This window comes from Protopterus annectens, chromosome 2.part1 (genome assembly GCF_019279795.1).
Source record: "Protopterus annectens isolate FY-2018-M chromosome 2.part1, PAN1.0, whole genome shotgun sequence".
In the NCBI taxonomy this organism is placed as follows: Eukaryota; Metazoa; Chordata; order Ceratodontiformes; family Protopteridae; genus Protopterus; species Protopterus annectens.
In genome coordinates this window covers 249,230,508-249,248,653 of record NC_056729.1, presented here as the reverse complement: position 1 = coordinate 249,248,653, position 18,146 = coordinate 249,230,508, and the positions used below count along the sequence as shown (strand labels likewise).

Here is an 18,146-nt window from a genome sequence, read left to right as displayed (position 1 = left end):
CCATAGTAATGTTCTTCAAACACTTATTCATTACCAGGAAAAAAAACACAACAAGGTGACCCTAATACGTGTAAATATATGAAACTTTCAGTCACAGGGAAAAAGTCAGCACACTGGCATATGATGATTGTCTCATTCCTCACTGATACCAACCTTCACCTACAATGATCTGTGACTTCAAGCCCTTTCTGCACTGTGACATTAGGACTGAAACTATGTTGATAGTCCTGATCAATGAAACCACAATGATGTGGTTGCTAATTATACAAGGATTTTTGACAACAAGTTTCTGAAAGTGCTGTCTTATCAGATTAGGGCATCAAGTATGTATGCATGACTCATTATTGTAATATTAACCTCATGTCTGTTAACTTTTCAGGAGTTAGGAAGTTTTGGCCTTACATCTTTTGTAAAAGTCAGTGATATGGGTCATCATCTTTCTCATTTCTTTGTTTCCAAGCATGATGATGTAGTGCTTTATCAGCCAACATCAGACCTACTTGCTCTGCATCCATAGCCCCTTCATCAGACAGACAGTACCATGAGGAACTTACTACAGGCACAGGTAAGCCTGCATAGGTTAAGATTAACAAATCTAACCATGTCTTTATTCTAATTAAACAATTAGAATAGTCACTTGTAAATAGTTATACAATTGCTTTTTTAGTAACTTGTAAATGGTAAGACAACTGCCTTTTTATTACATGCTTTGTACAGTTACATCATATGCACACTTTTGTAACCAATTCGATTACTACTCTCCATATTTTCTGTATTGTTCTCAAATTAAATTTACTTTTGTAACCTTTTTGTTTTTCTGTGCTATCACATTAGATGCAAACTCTATTGTTGTAACCCTCTTGTGTGCTTTTATGTAGCTTTTCTTCCCGGGCCTCCGCTGAAAAAGGGCTTTAGCTTAGTTGAACATTCCCAGTCAACAAATGTCAAATAAATAAATAAATAAAATAATTAGTAGGAAATCTGGTATGGAAGTTACCACAGGTAGGAAAATCTCAGAATGATTGAAAAAAATGAGTGATTCACTAAACAACTGCCAATTCCAAGAAACTTATCATGAAAATATTGTGTAGTATAGGATAATATTGTTTTCAGTGGCGGGCATCCATACACACACATAAACCAATATACATGCACATATACACACGTGCACGCACACGTTCCTTTTTCGAGAGTCCTAATAAATGAACTACTTATTCAGTTGGCTGGCCCTTTTCAGCGTTTTTCAGTGAATCATTGTCAGACAGTCTGGAGTGACAGCTTCGTTTCCTTCAAGAGAGCAACCAATATGTGAATGCACCACTTACGTTTTATGGTTAGTATCGGCTACTGAATCCAGGCATCTTCTCAAGAGCTAAAAAGAATAAGTGTTACAAATGGCTTACCAGCTGTTTATGGTAATATACCAAGCTATTTAAGCATCTGAGTACATGAAAAATACAATTAATAGATATATGAATTTATTTATTTTTATTTATCTTTTGTTGACTGGGTTAGTACCACTAGGCTAGTGCCCTCTTTTTAAAAGAGACCTAAGGTGGTATTTGTACTACTAGAAACCTGTCCAAGGCATCTGGGAACTTCTACTCTTTTTGACAGGTGCTGTTTTACCTGTTACACCTGCCTAAGCTACCATCAACTAAAGCAGATGGGACACCAGTTTAACATCTCAGCCAAAGGATGACTCACTCAGAAGTGCAGTAACGTCACCCCCTGCCTTTTGCTGCCTAGAGTGGGAATGGAACTGACAGCTATCTGCACCAAAGACAAGTGTGCTGTCTGCTGAGCACCGACACTGACTAAAGAATTATTATTGAGCATATTCTTTGCAAGAAATTAATTTAATTTTAGATAAATTCATTCTAATAAATGAATCTATCTAATTTTATTAATGTCTGCTTATCAACAGTGCTGCTGGTGCTGTAGCTTTGAACTATGGTCTATTGTTAGCAAATGAAGTTCAGTAATTATCAGACGATGGTACTGCATTGTGTATTACAAAAAACATAAATAAGTTCCTATGCAGTGCTGTGAAATGAATAGTTACTGTATACACTACTGATAAAATAAACCAAGAAAAAAAAACCTCAGTTCGTTGTCATAGTAAGAATTCCAACTGCAATACAGGGAAGTGAGATTCAGCAACAGGCTTGACTTATTAAAGTGTTGATGTGGAGCAAACAAGCATCCATCAATAGCTCTCTCTCTCTCTCTCTCTCTCTCTCTCACTTCTTTTCTTTCTGTAGCTGTAACTCACATGGCCCAATAACAAGTTGATTCCTAGTAAATGCTAGAGGACCTCCTTCTGACAGAATGGTATATATGCATAAATGAGTGCTTTAGGTATTTGGTGAAAAGGCATTTGTTTTGTGTTTAACTACATCCTATATACTTCAAACTTTTTGTTGAGGAGTCATGAAGGAACACCAATTTTCCTCAAAACTGTAAAGTACTGGGTGTTATAGCCTTCCCTTTATTTCTTGAACTCCAGTAGAGATAATCCCAAGAGCAGAGCTGCGAGTCCACATTCTCTGAGTGGTCTCCTTTGGTGTTCAGGTGAGACAGAAGGAGACATATGACATGGGAAATTTCCAGATGGGCAGTATGCTCAGGACACAGATGCCTGTGCTAAGGTCTCTGTAATCTTGCTCTTCTACAGCTGAAGGATAGCCATTAGCATATGGTATAAAGTGAAGTGAGAAGATGTACTGGTGCACACTGCAGATGGACGGAGAAGTGGATGTACAGTAATATCAAAAAATGGCAATTTCAATAAAATGATTTCTACCCTTAGTAAGAACATTTTTTCAATGTGTAGCCACATTGGTTTGGCTGATATAGTGCAATGCGTATGAAAACTGCAACAGGTTATTACCTTGAAAGTATGATTGTTTTCTAAATTATACCTACTGAATTTTTACAAATGAAAGTGTGTTAAGTTATATACATGTGTAATCCATTAGGTGTACCTCATGGAAGATATCAAAATGTTTACAAATTTACAAACTTATAAAGGGGTTATAATCCTACAAATAGCTCCACTCCAATAGACAATTAAACAATATAAGTAGAGCACATCTGCTTCCATTAATTGCAATCACCCTATATCCTTCTCCATTTCATGTAGGCTCCAATAATGTACTCATATATTTTAGAAAGCGCTACTAATGTAAGCAATTCACTTGTGCCAATAGGCAGTAAAATATACTAGCAAAGCACTTTAGTTGAATGTGCTTTTGTCATGAGGATCAGTACTCCTAATACTGTGCTTTGACATAGAGATCAGACACCAATCTTTGTGATCGCTCTTTCTGTTTAGAAGCTCACAATATTGTGCCCCTATAACCCTGTTCACCATTTGACCATAGTGGTGCATCCCGTGTTACCTCTTCTGGTAAGCCAGAATTTACTTGGTAAGTCCCAGACCTGCCTTTAGCCATTAAACATACTAGTCTCCTCCTCACCTGATCCCAACAGTGTCACCAACCCTGTCATCCATTGATCCCTCTTCCTTAACCTGTTTTATCATGCCTTATTCCTTCAGCCTCCAATCCTTAGACAACAAAAAACGTTTTGTTTTCTTCTGTCCTTCTAGATCTACTGCTTTGTCCCAGGTACATACATTATTTTCTCTAACTACTCATAGTCACCTTCCAGAAGGCTTTTGATTTATTTGATCACCTTTCAGAAGGCTTTTGATTTATTTGATCACCTTTCAGAAGGCTTTTGATTTATTTGATCACCTTTCAGAAGACTTTTGATTTATTTGATCACCTTTCAGAAGACTTTTGATTTATTTGATCACCTTTCAGAAGGCTTTTGATTTATTTGATCACCTTTCAGAAGACTTTTGATTTATTTGATCACCTTTCAGAAGACTTTTGATTTATTTGATCACCTTTCAGAAGGCTTTTGATTTATTTGATCACCTTTCAGAAGACTTTTGATTTATTTGATCACCTTTCAGAAGGCTTTTGATTTATTTGATCACCTTTCAGAAGGCTTTTGATTTATTTGATCACCTTTCAGAAGACTTTTGATTTATTTGATCACCTTTCAGAAGACTTTTGATTTATTTGATCACCTTTCAGAAGGCTTTTGATTTATTTGATCACCTTTCAGAAGGCTTTTGATTTATTTGATCACCTTTCAGAAGGCTTTTGATTTATTTGATCACCTTTCAGAAGGCTTTTGATTTATTTGATCACCTTTCAGAAGGCTTTTGATTTATTTAGGTTCATAGGTTCATAGGTTTATACTAGGCTATCTGCCCTAAGGCATTTATAAGCCTAGCCCAAATTATTGTGGCTTACGCCACCCCTTATATGAAAAAATACTGTGCCCATTAGTTTGTTGTGCCTCTGTCCAGCAGTGACCCAGAGATGATTCCCGGGGTAAACCTACGATCTCCCATCCACAGGTCTAGATTTCTCTTGAACAGAGTCAGCGAGGTGCTCTGCCTCACATGGACCGGGATTTTATTCCACAGCATAGGGAGTCTCTGAGTGATAAATCTATCCCTCCAGCACGTCCTATTTATATCCGTGCTAAGGTTTAAGTCGCTTGCTCTAGTGCTTTTGGTGGATTTGGATTTTTTGAGGTGGAGCATGTCCATTAATTCCGGGTTGGTCATGGCCTTGTATGTCAGGCACAGGTCACCTCTGAGCAGACGGTATGCGACTGAATAGAGCTGGAGTTTCTTCAATCTGGCAGCATATGACAGATTTTGGAGTCCCTTTATCCTTTTGGTGAGGAACTTTTGGGGTCTCTCCAATTGCTGCAGATGTCGGGTGAGATACATCCCGAATGGGGCATTGTACTCGATCATTGGTCTGATAAGTGAAGAGTACAGGGAACAATGACCTCACTAGATCTGGATGTGAATCCCTTCATGATCAGGTGGGCAATGTAGAAGGTCTTTCTAACCACTTTAGCAATGTGAGTGTCAAAAGAAAGGCCACTGTCAACCTGGGTCCCCAGGTCCCTGATAACCTCTTCTGTGCTTAGTGGATTGCCACCTATATGGTAGCTTGGGGTTACCTTGTTTTTCCGAAGGGTATGACTATACATTTTTGGCGTTTAACTTCAGGCCATGGCTCTGGCACCAGCTATCTGTTTCCGTGAGTCCCTTCTGAAGGATATCAGTGTCCGATGCACTTTCCACTATGGCGCCCAGTTTGCAGTCATCTGCAAACTTTGTCAGCCAAAGTCCTCCCATGTTGGCCTGTACTTCTGAGAAGTAGATGCCAAACAATAGGGGGCCAAGGACCGAGCCCTGTGGGACACCACTTGTGACCGGCTTGGAGTCTGACACAGCGCCAGCAACTCTAACCCTGTGGGTTCTGTCCTTAAGCCAGTTTGCAACCCATCTTGTGACATATGGGTTTACATTTAAGCTGGTAAGTTTTTCTACAATACCCGAGTGGGGTATTGTGTCGAAAGCCTGATTTGATCACCTTTCAGAAGGCTTTTGATTTATTTGATCACCTTACAGAAGGCTTTTGATTTATTTGATCACCCTGCTTATTAAATTGCTCTCTCATACGGTTTTAGCACTTCCTCTATCAACTACTTGTTTTTGATGAACAGAAAATCTCAGCTAACTTTATCCTAAGCCTTCTGGATGTCCATCTGTACAACTCATAGTATTCCAGCCTTACCCTGCACTTTCTTATCCCCCCATGCCACAAAACTTAACAGTAGCCTTCAGTGATCAGTGGACGGTCTATCCTTATTGAAACTTGTCTGAAAATTCTCTTCACTTAGGAAGCACTCCCCAGTGTAGCTGAAAGTGTACTGTGAAAAATCAACTCTCACATCGCTGAATCCTCCAGATCCCCTTTCCCCTTGGGCATGACTATCATTATTTCTGTCTTCATAGAGGTACCTTGCCATTATCTGTCATGTCATTACACAATCCTGAAATAATCTCAGCTAGTTCTAGTCAAACAACCTCTTAAAAATCAATCAAAAACTCATCTGGCCCCAGGCTTTCCCAAGTTTAATATGACCTATTGCTGCCATCAATTTACCCTTCACTATTGGTCTATGGAACTCTTCCTGATCATCAGCAATAGAATTTGGCTTTCCCATTCTTCAAAGTGATCATTTTCCATCTGCTTTTGTGAATGCCGATTCTCATAGAATTTTCTAAATACTGCACAATATCACTGTTACCCCTGCCGTCATCTTTAATCCCGCTTATCTGCCCTTTATTTTCTGTTCCTTTAATTTCCACATCAAAAGCTTTGTTTCCTCTTCCTCCATTGCCTATCATCTTGTCTCTCTCCTTCCTAAAAAATATCCTATTTGGGATTCCTCTGTCCACTTTAAACAATCTATAACACCCTTATTTCTTCAAACCATCCCTAACCACCCTTTTCACACACATTTCTGTAACCTCCTTAATTGACAATTCCTATCTCAGAGATTGTCCTCTCTTTTTCTAATCCTTACCCAGGCATCTGCCATTAACCTATACTACTATGTCACCTTACCATCTCTTTCTGAAAAAAAATATGTTCCCATCCCACTATCTTCTTCTGCTACCTGAGTAACCACACCTTTCAACCACTGAAGTCTCTCTGTCTCTCTCACTTACCCGATTCCAGCTCCACCCTTTACTTTGTACTCCTCCCACCTGCCACAGTGCCACTACCAATGCATGATTAGATATGTTCTTGTATATTTTATTTATTTTGCATTTGTTAACCGGATGAATGAGCTGGTCAAAAGGACCCTTTCCAGTCATAACTTGAGATGAAAACAAAGATAAGGAAGCATAACTATACAACGAATAATACAACAGATTATACAAATTGCATAAAATACTTGATGTCAGTATCACTACATAATGAAATGTTTGTGTACACAATATCCACACACTTCACTTCTCCCCACTTTTGTACCCATCAAAATTCTATCCAGATGACTAGCTTGCCTGCACTCATTTCTGTCAAAAATTATCTGCCTCATATCTCCCTATTTTTCTCACTAAACAAACACCAATACCAATTTCCTCATGTCCCTTTTAATCAGTCTGACCCTTTTCATAAAACTCCTCTGTCTAAATAATCTATCAGCAACTGTGCTCCAATGTTAAACTGAAACTCCTCCCAGAATTATTTTGCCTTGGCCTTCATTAAACTCTTGAGAGCATCAATGCACCCCATTAAAATATATGTGCTACCCTCATTTGGCTCATAATATGACCCCAGTATACTATCCTGATTTTCCCATGTACACCTAACCACATCCACTTCCCCTTCTGTCTTAAAACAATCTCTTACACTCCCATCCCAGATTTTTTTCTGGTAAGAATGCCAATTTCTCTCTTACCTCTTCCTTCTTGCATGTAATGCCCAACCAGAAGTAAACTTCTCTATGAATTTCTCATCTCTTTCCTCTTCATTTAAGTTCTTGCAGAACTGTAATGTCTACTTTCTCCTTCAGGACTTTTGAAATGACTGTTACTCTTTTTAATTGGATTATGAATCCCCATACATTCCAGACTGCTGGTATTACACCTCTGTGTCCCTGCCTCTTTTTCATCCTCTCCAATACACCTCCAAGCTACTCCCCCAAGATAAGTACAGCACAGCTCTTAAATCTGACCAGTGGGTTGACCTATAAACTCCCCCAAAAGAGAGAGTCATCAGTCACCACTGGACATACTATAGCAATGGAAACTTTACCCAGCCTCTGAGCCACTCTAACTCAACTGTTCCTAAAACTCTCACATTATCAATTCCCTTTCTTATATTTAACCTCATATATTCACATTATCTGCCCTGTAAAGAATGCTTCCATTGAATTTTAGATATACAATATAGGTCCCCCCGAACCACTTAATCCTAATCTGCATACTTTAACTCACCTTCTGTTTACACCCTATGAGATGCTCATTACTGATTTTACCCATACAATCAACCACACTCCAATCCATTCCAGATTTCTTTGTGGGTCCCCTACCGCTAGAGCCAGCCAAATTATCCTAACCTTGTCAAAATCCCTCAAAAGTAGTGAAAGTACCCATAATATCTAGTATTTCTCAGTTTTCTTTTACACAACAAGAGCATATTTATCCCATGCAAGCAAAGAAATACAGCCCTTACTTGTCTCAGAACCCATGACCTCTTTCACAGCACTTACCAACACCAAACATTTAAACCATCATTACTCGTTTACTGTATTGGCTTTCCATACAACCTCCCAGTACTTATGGACTCAACAAAATATTTTAGCCAACATGTTATCAGCAGTCATTATCTAACAATGAAAAAATGATAAAGCATTCTACCACAGTATTACTAATGAAATATGTATAGTAGAAAAGTATATCAGAGTAGTCAAGTAATAAGCATACTATAGCATGCTCTTATCACACACATTCATATATTTATATGTTCATTCTCCTGTCTCATTTATATATCACATGTAAACTTATTTGTTTTCCATCTATAATACTTTAACGATAACACAAGCTAAACCATTAATGCCATAAACATTATAAAATCAGATACAATAAGAACAACCTGTGGTAATGTGTGATAATAGCTCATCTTTGAATATAGCTTAAATGTATATACTCTAGGTAATGTAATTGCCCATAAAACCTATATGCCCCTACACCATCTGCTTTTTATACAGAAATATTCCTGCATCAGCTCTTCTCCTCGACACAAGAAACCTAATGAATGGCTGCATTCTACAAATATTGAACATATTTACAAATATGAAGAGTGCAGCACAGGCCTGCAAAGAAACAACGCAGGACTGAATGTACAGTGGAAAAAAAACAGTGGTAAAAATCGGAACAAAACATACATATGCATATACAAGTGCTTTTCCTAACAAAAGTGGAACAGTTGAGACAGACACTGATTTCTAACAATTTACAAAAGTAAAAGTAAATGCAAATTACTATAACACCATGTGGTCCTGTCTGTGAATGGCTTATTCATGCCACTGCCATTTCTCTTCCACAACGCTAATCCACGTACTTGCCATAGTTGCCGGCTTTGTGACTTTTTTCATCCTGCCCCACCCCAGTAGGGCTGCAATGTATTTTTGCATCTCACATTGTCCTTTCCTTTCAAAGAATATTTAACTGTCTCTGACCACCATCTCCTCACTTCATCATTTCAGTCATTCATATCACAATGGCAAGATGAATTGGAAGAGAAGACATAGCCATACCTCTCAACTGTCCCTGATTTTGACTCAAATTTTAACTCCATCCCTCTTAATCCCTCCTAAAACTAGTGACTTTTGGAAGAAAGGTGATGAATTACACTTAATGAATAATGACAATAATTTAGAGTTATAAACTTCTTTTACTTCAGAAAATATGTATTAATTCATATGCTCTGATTCTGTCAATGTTTCAAGTTAATAGCACTAATATTTTAAAAGTGTCCCTGATTAATCCTGATTTTTTCTTGACTTGTCCCTGGTTCTGTTGAAATTTGTCCCCAATTGGTTGAGAGGTCTGGACATAGCTCAGGATCAGCCAATAGAGAATAAACTCCAGCCAACCCTCTCTGTCCCATTCTAAGTTCTAATGTTAATTTCTGCCCTTGTCACTGGACCATTTTGGACTATTCTGGGCCCATCTGGTTGTGGAACCATCATGTCTATCATACTTCTGTGTTCCTACTGCACAAATGCCATCCAGGTCTCTCTCCTGGAACTACCATTGCCACTGTCTCCCACTGAGACATCTATACCATCCAGGCTGCTCCGCTGTCTGCTTATATTTCAGCAGAGAGTGACCAGGGGCTGCATTCTGTCCAGGCTACTACCCCAAGCTCTCTTCCTGATTCTTGCTGCTCCTGTCCACACATACCCTTTCCATGTTCCTATCACGTCGTTAGTTCTTCCTATTCTGCCTCTCCTTAGTCTATAGCTGCTGAACCAATTTTTATTTATTCATTTAGTTTCACTGTGTTGGCTAGGTTGCTTCCTGAAGCTTGCAGTCTCTTTTCAGAAAAGACTGGACTGACAGGGAAAATTTGGCCAGGGTACCATGGAGCTTCTCTGCTCTTTTTAACAGAAGAAAGGTTCCCTACTCGTTTTTTAGTCTGAGCCACTAGGGAGCAGCAGAGAGCTGCAGCTGGACTCAGACACTTCCAACATGGAGTTGAATAGCAGTCCCTGAGCTGAGAATGCTGAAACTCAGAAAAAGACATAATAGAGGCAACTGTGACCAGTTTTGATGGTGAAGGAATTGAAATACAAGCCTTAATTGATTTAATACCGGAGGAAGAGCCAAAAGGATAGAGATAAGGCAGATTGTGATACAATGGTAAAAACAAGTGCTACAAGAACAGAACATTTCTGTAAGTGCTGTTAAATAGCTGTGAGAGAAATAAACAAATGCTTAGATTGACAGTATTAATCTTGGTGCATGTTTGGCTTGTAGGGAAGCTGGTTTTAAAAACAAACACCTATAACAGGGTGAAATGAGGAAAATTGTGAATGGAGAAATAAAATGACTTATGCTGACGTAAATTAGGCAGCCAAAAAAAAGCATGAAGGAACAGAAAATTAACAACAAAGGACTGAATGTACAGTGAAAAAAGCAGTGGTAAAATCAGAAAGAAAAACAATTAAGCCATTAACAGGTATGGCATAATGGATGATATTATATCCCCACTGGGCTTTGAATTCAAAGACATAAGAGTATTCATTCACTTAGGAAATGAAGACTGTTGTGAAGTGACATTTGAAATGTATTTGATAATCAGAATGCTTTATGAATGAAGCAGGAAAAAAGCATGCTGTCACTGTGGAATATTTTTTGTTTCAGAATTTAAGAATGCAATTAAAAAAAAAATAAAAGTACAATTCAGTACATCAGATGAAAAATAATAGGAGTTAAGAACGTTTTCTATGTGTTTTCTAGTAAGTACATGATGTTTAGAAAGAAAAGTTTGGACAGGAGGGTGGGAAATATGAGCATTTAAAGCTGGGAGGGTGGCCTAATAGTTAAGGTGTTTGCCTTACAAACACAATGTGCAGGGTTTGAGTCTCACAAGGGATAATTGCCTAGGCTTGCCAGGGCAGTTAACTTAGTACTAACCTATGAACAATGAGGGGGGAATGGTACATTCTTAGATATAGTAGGCAAACTAGAGCCTTTTTTAAGAAATATCACATTTGATGCAAGATTAGTAAAAAAAGATGTGGACAATGTGGGGAGAGGGGGTATACTGGTACACTGCCAGGAACTATAAACCAGGATGTAGGGAATGTAATAAGAATGGGCATTTCTGTTTTGACTGCCATTTGTTACAGCAATAAAGAGAAAATGAAGAAGAAAATAGTAGAGAAGAAGGAAAATTAGTTGAAATGTTATTGAAGATATTTGTGAAGAAGAAAGAGTTACAGGAGAAATAAGTGAAGAGAATGTAGAATAATGCAAAGGATTGGGTAAATGAAGAGGGAATTGTCTGCAGACAGAGAGGTCTCAGATACAATTCCAAAATAAATATGGAGAATTCAAAGTGATGAAAAAGAGAGAGTTGGAAACAGATGAAGAACAAGAACAAAATAAAGAAAAATCAATCTGGGGAGGGTTAGAAAAAGAAATAAAAAATGGAAGTAAGAAAAACACAAAGAAAGAAAAGGATGATATATTCAAAGTAACATTAAATGTACATAGTATATGCAATGATATCAGGAGTTTTGTTATTAAATGAATGGTTTAAGAAATTAAGTATGGATGTAACACGATTTTTGGATACAAGGTGTGCAAAGAAGGAAAAATGAGAATGAGTTGAGGCAATATGGGTAAGGAAGATTATATAATCAGTAGGAAATGAGATATTCTCAGGGACAGGCAAGACAGGAAGAAATACAAATATTACATATGACAGGAATAGTACCTGGGAGGGTAGTAATATGTGATAAGAGAAAAACAGAAAGATATGTCACACTAGTAGGTATATATGCATACACAATATATACATACACAAATATGTCTGAAATCAAAAAGCTGTTTGAAGAAATAAATATATAATGTAAATATGTCTAAACTGTAGTGGAAGACTTTAATTATAACTTAAGAAGGAGGGGGAAATAAATAAAGATATTAAGGTGATGAGCTGATAAAATGTGGAGGGCTGAAATTAGGGAAAAATGTGACTGGACATAAAGAAGACAACGTTTTAAAATGAAGTAGATTATGTGATATATTTAAAAGATATGACAGAAGTAATGGGGTGGGCATGGCTGAATTTTCAGATCACAGAGCATTATAAGCTATAATAGGAGATGACATCAATAAAATAAGGGATGGAAAAGAAATAAAAAGATTAACTGGTGAAGTTAGCGAAATAGCTGAAATGAAGGAAGAACATAGATAATAATGGGAAGAAAATATGATGAGAATGCATTACGACAAATGGACATATCGAAATATAATATGATGAGAATGCATTACGACAAATGGACATATTGAAATATAATATGATGAGAATGCATTATGACAAATGGACATATTGAAATAGGAGACATAGTTAGTTAGGTTTAACTGCTTCTTAGAGATATATGCAAAGTGGTGATTTTATGCTCTCACCGCAATTTATTTATGAACTTAAGGAGTATCATTTTGTAGAAAAATGTTCATTTACTCCTGTTATTTAATGATTCAGTATTTACACAAAATGCTGAGGTAATTAAGTTATGTGTGGCACAAACTTAGTATATTATGTACCACAATTGCTATATTTGCATTTTGTCTTGTGCACAAGTCATGTATGAAAGTGATCTATTTTGGATCAGTCTTTTTACTCAGTTATTTAGAAATGTAAGCACATGTTTGTGTAGTTATCACAATGGTTAAATGCTTCACAAAGAGTAAGGACAGCTGTGATGTGCCTTCAGAGTTGAACAGTAATGGCATCTGTTGTACAGTATTCTGTATGCAGTGTTGTACATTATTCTGTATATAGTGCTAGCATATTTTATATGTAATGTGTATTCCAGTCATTGTTGAACATTTCTCTAGTTTAATCCATAAACTGTAATGCAGTACAGCATTGTACAGTGCTGTAAGAGTGATTAGTACTGTTGTCTCACACATATGTACTTTGAACCTTGTTAGTGTCTTGTCTGGAATTTGCATATTCTTCTCAGTGTCTAGTTTTGGTCTCCACTGGGTCCTCTGGGTTTCGTCCATCTACCAATCACATAATTCCCCATATGTTTAATATATTTAGTTTTTTGAAATATCCCATAAATTCATCAAATTCATTACTACCTTTCTCATGGAGTCCAGAACCTTAGATATAAGTCAATGTTTGAACAATATTTACTTGTAAAAACATGCTCTTTTTCCCACATTGCTAAAACTAAGTTAGCATATATGGGGGCACATCTTGCCCCCATAGCAACACCAGAGCATGTTTTTACAAGTAAATATTGTTCAAACATTGACTTATATCTAAGGTTCTCATCCTGCTTTTGGAAAGGTAGTATTAATGAATTTGATGAATTTATGGGATATTTGAATGGTACAACATCCTTCAAATACAGTTTCATGTGAATATTTAGACATAAAATTATATAAGCAAGAAAATCAATTGGAGTCAAATATTTACAGAAAATCGACATTTTCAAATTCATACTTGCATTATAAAAGTTGTCATCCTTCCTTTCAAAAAAGAAATTTAGTTAAGGGACAAATGGTTAGACTCTCGAGAATGATAAGTGATGATGAGAAGTTCAACAAAGAAATAGATAATTTGCTCAACATGTTTGTTGAGAGAGATTATCCTAACGAATTGTTGGTGAACATTAGAAAAGAGATAACCATTAAGAGGTATATTGATTATAAGCCTATTTTAAAGTATGGCTTAGTTAATCAAAATAATAAAGGTAGTGACAACACTAACAAAACAAAATCAATGATATTGCCAGACAGTAATTATAGTTCTATTTTTGCAAGTAATATTAGAGAAGTATGGGATAAAGTGTTTGTGAATCAAACTGAGATTTTGCAAGAATTAGGTGCTTCTCCGACTATAGTTTTTAGTAGAGGTAAAAATTTAAAAAACTATTTTGAAAGTGAAGTGTTATTTAGAGAGTCAAAAATGAAAAAATGCGGATTTTGTAGGTGGTGTAGGTACATTATGGATGGTGCATATGTAGCAATAAAAGGGTATAAAAGAACTATTAGATGCCCAGGACATGCAAATTGTAACACCAAGTTAGTTATATATGTGGCAACCTGTTTAACCTGTCAAGCTTTTTATATCGGAAAGACCATAAGAAAGTTAAAGGAAAGGATAGGTGAGCATATCAGAGATATTAAAAATAAGAAAGAGACTAATTCTCTGTATATGCACAGTTTAGATTGTCAAGATTTCAAAAAAATTTTGTTTTTTGTCATAGACAGGGTTCCTCAAAATATGGATAAAGAAGGTGATGTTAATGCCTTACTTGAGTACAAAGAATGTCTATGGCAACATAGATTAAATGCATGTAGTAAGCCAGGTATCAACGATAACATTTCTATAGCGAGTTATTTAAAATGAATTCATATATTATTTAATAATGTTAAAAATAAATTTACACAACAGATAATAGAAAAATTAGTTAAAAAATAAGTATACATTATTCATACAAACTTTTATAAAGGGTTATCAATTTTTAATAATAATCATAAAAAACTTTTTGAGATATATTTATTAAAATATTTATATTTATGATTAGATATTATATATAATTTGAATTTATTAGTACTGATTATAAACACAGTTATAGGATTCTTTAACTATGTATTTTTTAATAATAAGAATTGTACAACATGTATGCTTAGAGTGTATGTATATAAGTAGTTTTATTTATTAACACATGGTTATACATAGTATACAGTACTGTATTGTTTTAGTATTCCCTGGTGTTGTTTGTTCTCAAAGTAGTTTATAGTTTTTATTAATTAATTGTTGTAGTTTAATTAAATGAATTAGAGTTTTAATTAACAGGCCGCTTTGAATTTAATTGAATGACACTCAATTGATTAGAGTATAAAAATCAGCTGTTTTTTTAATTGTTTTAACTCTGAAGAAACCCGTGGTTGGACGGGTGAAAGCGCTAAGTTCTTTTTTGTCCATTAAACCATTTTTGGTGTACTTGTGACGAGTTGTTACTTTTCAAAATTTACCAATCACATAATGTCTGACTGACTAGTCAGATTGTACATAAATATAACTTTTACCCATGTCCTTTTGGCTTGAGTTATTGCAGGAAAAGGACAAGCTAATATATTACATACATGCACATTACATAAATAAAAGTACAATACAGGGCATTTTTTTTTAAATTTTATTTAATGTGTTAACTAGATAAGCCCACCAGATGTAAGTGCCCTTTCCAGAGATAACATAAGGGCACTGTTACTTAAGTGACTTGCTCCTAGTTACATAATTTGCAAGTGAAAACTGACAGAACCAAATCCAAAGCTATGTAAGAAAGTGTAATTGTTTTTGGCTTTAATCCACTGAGCTCAACTCCCATTCCCACAGCAGGTCAGCCTGGCCTCATCTGATGTTTTAACTAGACTCTGTCTAGTTATTGCAGAAAATACTGACTGGAAAAATGATGCTAGTTAATCTCCGTAACATTAGACCTGACTCTACCATCTACCATCTATGTCCTACATTGCTTAACAGTCCTGCCTTGGACAATAAAATGCTGCAATTTTAATAGACCCCAGCCAGAACTTTAAAATTACTGAAAAATTATTATACCAATGTTGGGGGTATTGACAGAAACAGACATCCAGAGTGGAAAAAACATACAAGAAAAATGACTGAGAAATGTAAAGAACTACTAAAGGTGTCACCATACCCTAACGCCATTTTAGAGAAGTATTTATATGCTGTATTACTCAGATAAAAGACTCGTTACTAGGCATAAAATGGAATAACTTTAGAATAGACTCGGGATGGCCGAAATGATTTCCCTTATTAATATTAGTGTGGCACTAGGAAAACTGAAAGATATCAGAAAAGGAAACATGGATGGCTTTTAGGAAATTATAGATGCATGAATATTATGAATGTTTTCAGAGATCATACATCACATAAGGATGACTCACCTAACTTGACCATTTCTCTGCCCACTGGATAAGCAGCAGCTCCTACTTAGTTACCTGCATATTTCTGTTTTCTTGAAAATCTGCAGGACTGGCTTTAAGTTTTTCCAATGAGTACATGAATTCCTGGAGTGCTTTTAGCCTCATTCCTCCTTTTAGTTGAATTCCTGCAGATGCTTAGCATTTTTAATGTTGTTTCAGAAATGGACCTCATACTGAAGTTAGGACTTGGTTCATGATCGTGAAATCAGTCTTGATTTGATCTTTGATTTCTGCCAACTACGAGTGTTCTTCTCAGTGTCCATAAAATACCCAGAATTGCTTCCTCCTGTTATTCATATGGGGTTACCTGTACTGGCAGCATATTTAAATATGCAAGAAAACTGCATTAGCCAGTTTGTATCCATGACTACTGTAACTTTCTGGATGAGTTTATTGCACTAGTTTTTGTTTGCATATCTTGAAATTGTCTAATTTTATGTTTCTTGGTGTACATTATGCTATACTTACTAAGTATGGCTATTCCAATAATTAATGTGGATTTTATCCTTTTTAATTTGACTACAATATCTATTTGTATTGCTTCTGTTGCTGTTACAGTACTGAATGACACCATATGAATATTACCTCTTCATTTTCAATAATTCTTTGTGATTCACATTTCCAGTGATTCTCTTATATTTGTGCATTGTAATGTATGCACACTTTCTGATGTATCTGCTTTACCAGCTTACTGTGACTTCCATTACAGACCCTTGGCCATACGTTTACCATAGTCAAGCACAAGGTGTGTAGCTGCTTCTAATTTTATAGCACAGAACCTGCATTTGTATGTATCCATCTTACTTCATAGATTTTAAAACTTGTATTATATAGCCACTGTCTTGAGCTGTCATTATCAGCTTTTCATGCTGAGGAACACCCTTCCAATAAATGCTTTATGTTAAATAATACCTCCTCATGCTTTCACTTCTATATCCACCATGTACCTTCACTGTGTCCACCTGGCCTTGTACAACTTTCTCTCTTTAAAGATAGCTACCTGAGCTTAAGATTCTACTGCGTTGCTTAAAAGTTTCTTTCATGTCACATTGCTCTCCCCATTCTATTTAAGTGTCCAGTGGTATGTGTTGGAATATAAAAACTACAATTAAGTTATTCTACAAAACTAAATTCAATAACAAATTTCAATTTTGAAAAGAAAACTAGCCCCAGGCATTGTTTGGGTCTTCACCTCCCAAAACCTTCCAGACTTAAATATATTTACTATAAGCCCACACGGCCTTGGGGGAGGAAATACTCATCTTAGCAAATAAACCAGTCTTTCCATTTCTCTATCGCTGTGTACATGAAATAATAAACATCCATTCATAAAACTGCCACATCAAAATCTTTAAATTCATAGATCAACAGTCTGAAAATATTTGTCAGATACAATTCCAACAAATGAATGCAGACCACATGAAGTCTGAAGAACCCTGCTGCATACAAAATGATCAAAAATCTAAATGATTCCTTGACATTGCTAGACTAGATGTTAGACAGAATAAAATGGTCATTCTATGGGATACTTTGTAATAGTTCAGTTTCTGTGAGAGATGAGTTGTAAGAAAATGGAAGAATGTTAAAAGGGTTGGGGCTTTCTCCTGCAGATGTTTTCAAACTTTGATGTAAAACAATGGTATTCATTGTATCCTCTGATATTAGTTTTGCATCTTGATTCCTTGATTTAGTCATACAGAATACTTTCATGAAGTCTGTGCCATCTTCTCAAATAGTCATACAGTTACTATATACACTGCTATATCTTGTTAAAGTTGACAGGGTCTCCTTGTTTCACTCTCATGGTTACACAAAGTCCTTTCCCCTCATTGCATAATTAGTTGGCTAAGTCATAAACTCAGAAAAAAGTAATATTTATAAATAATATACTACACATAACATCCCAATGACTTTTGTATCTCAATATCCACTTAAATGGTTTCAGACAGAAACTCAACCTATATGTTTTCAGACTGTCTAGCTT

The 18,146-nt window shown here is 36.0% G+C and overlaps 1 protein-coding gene across 2 annotated transcripts in view; it reads right to left on the bottom strand.

Annotated features, from left to right (window-relative positions):
• SMYD1 (SET and MYND domain containing 1) overlaps positions 1-18,146 on the bottom strand; it is a 338,058-nt gene that overhangs the window by 165,021 nt on the left and 154,891 nt on the right. The gene's annotated exons all lie outside the window — the stretch shown is intronic.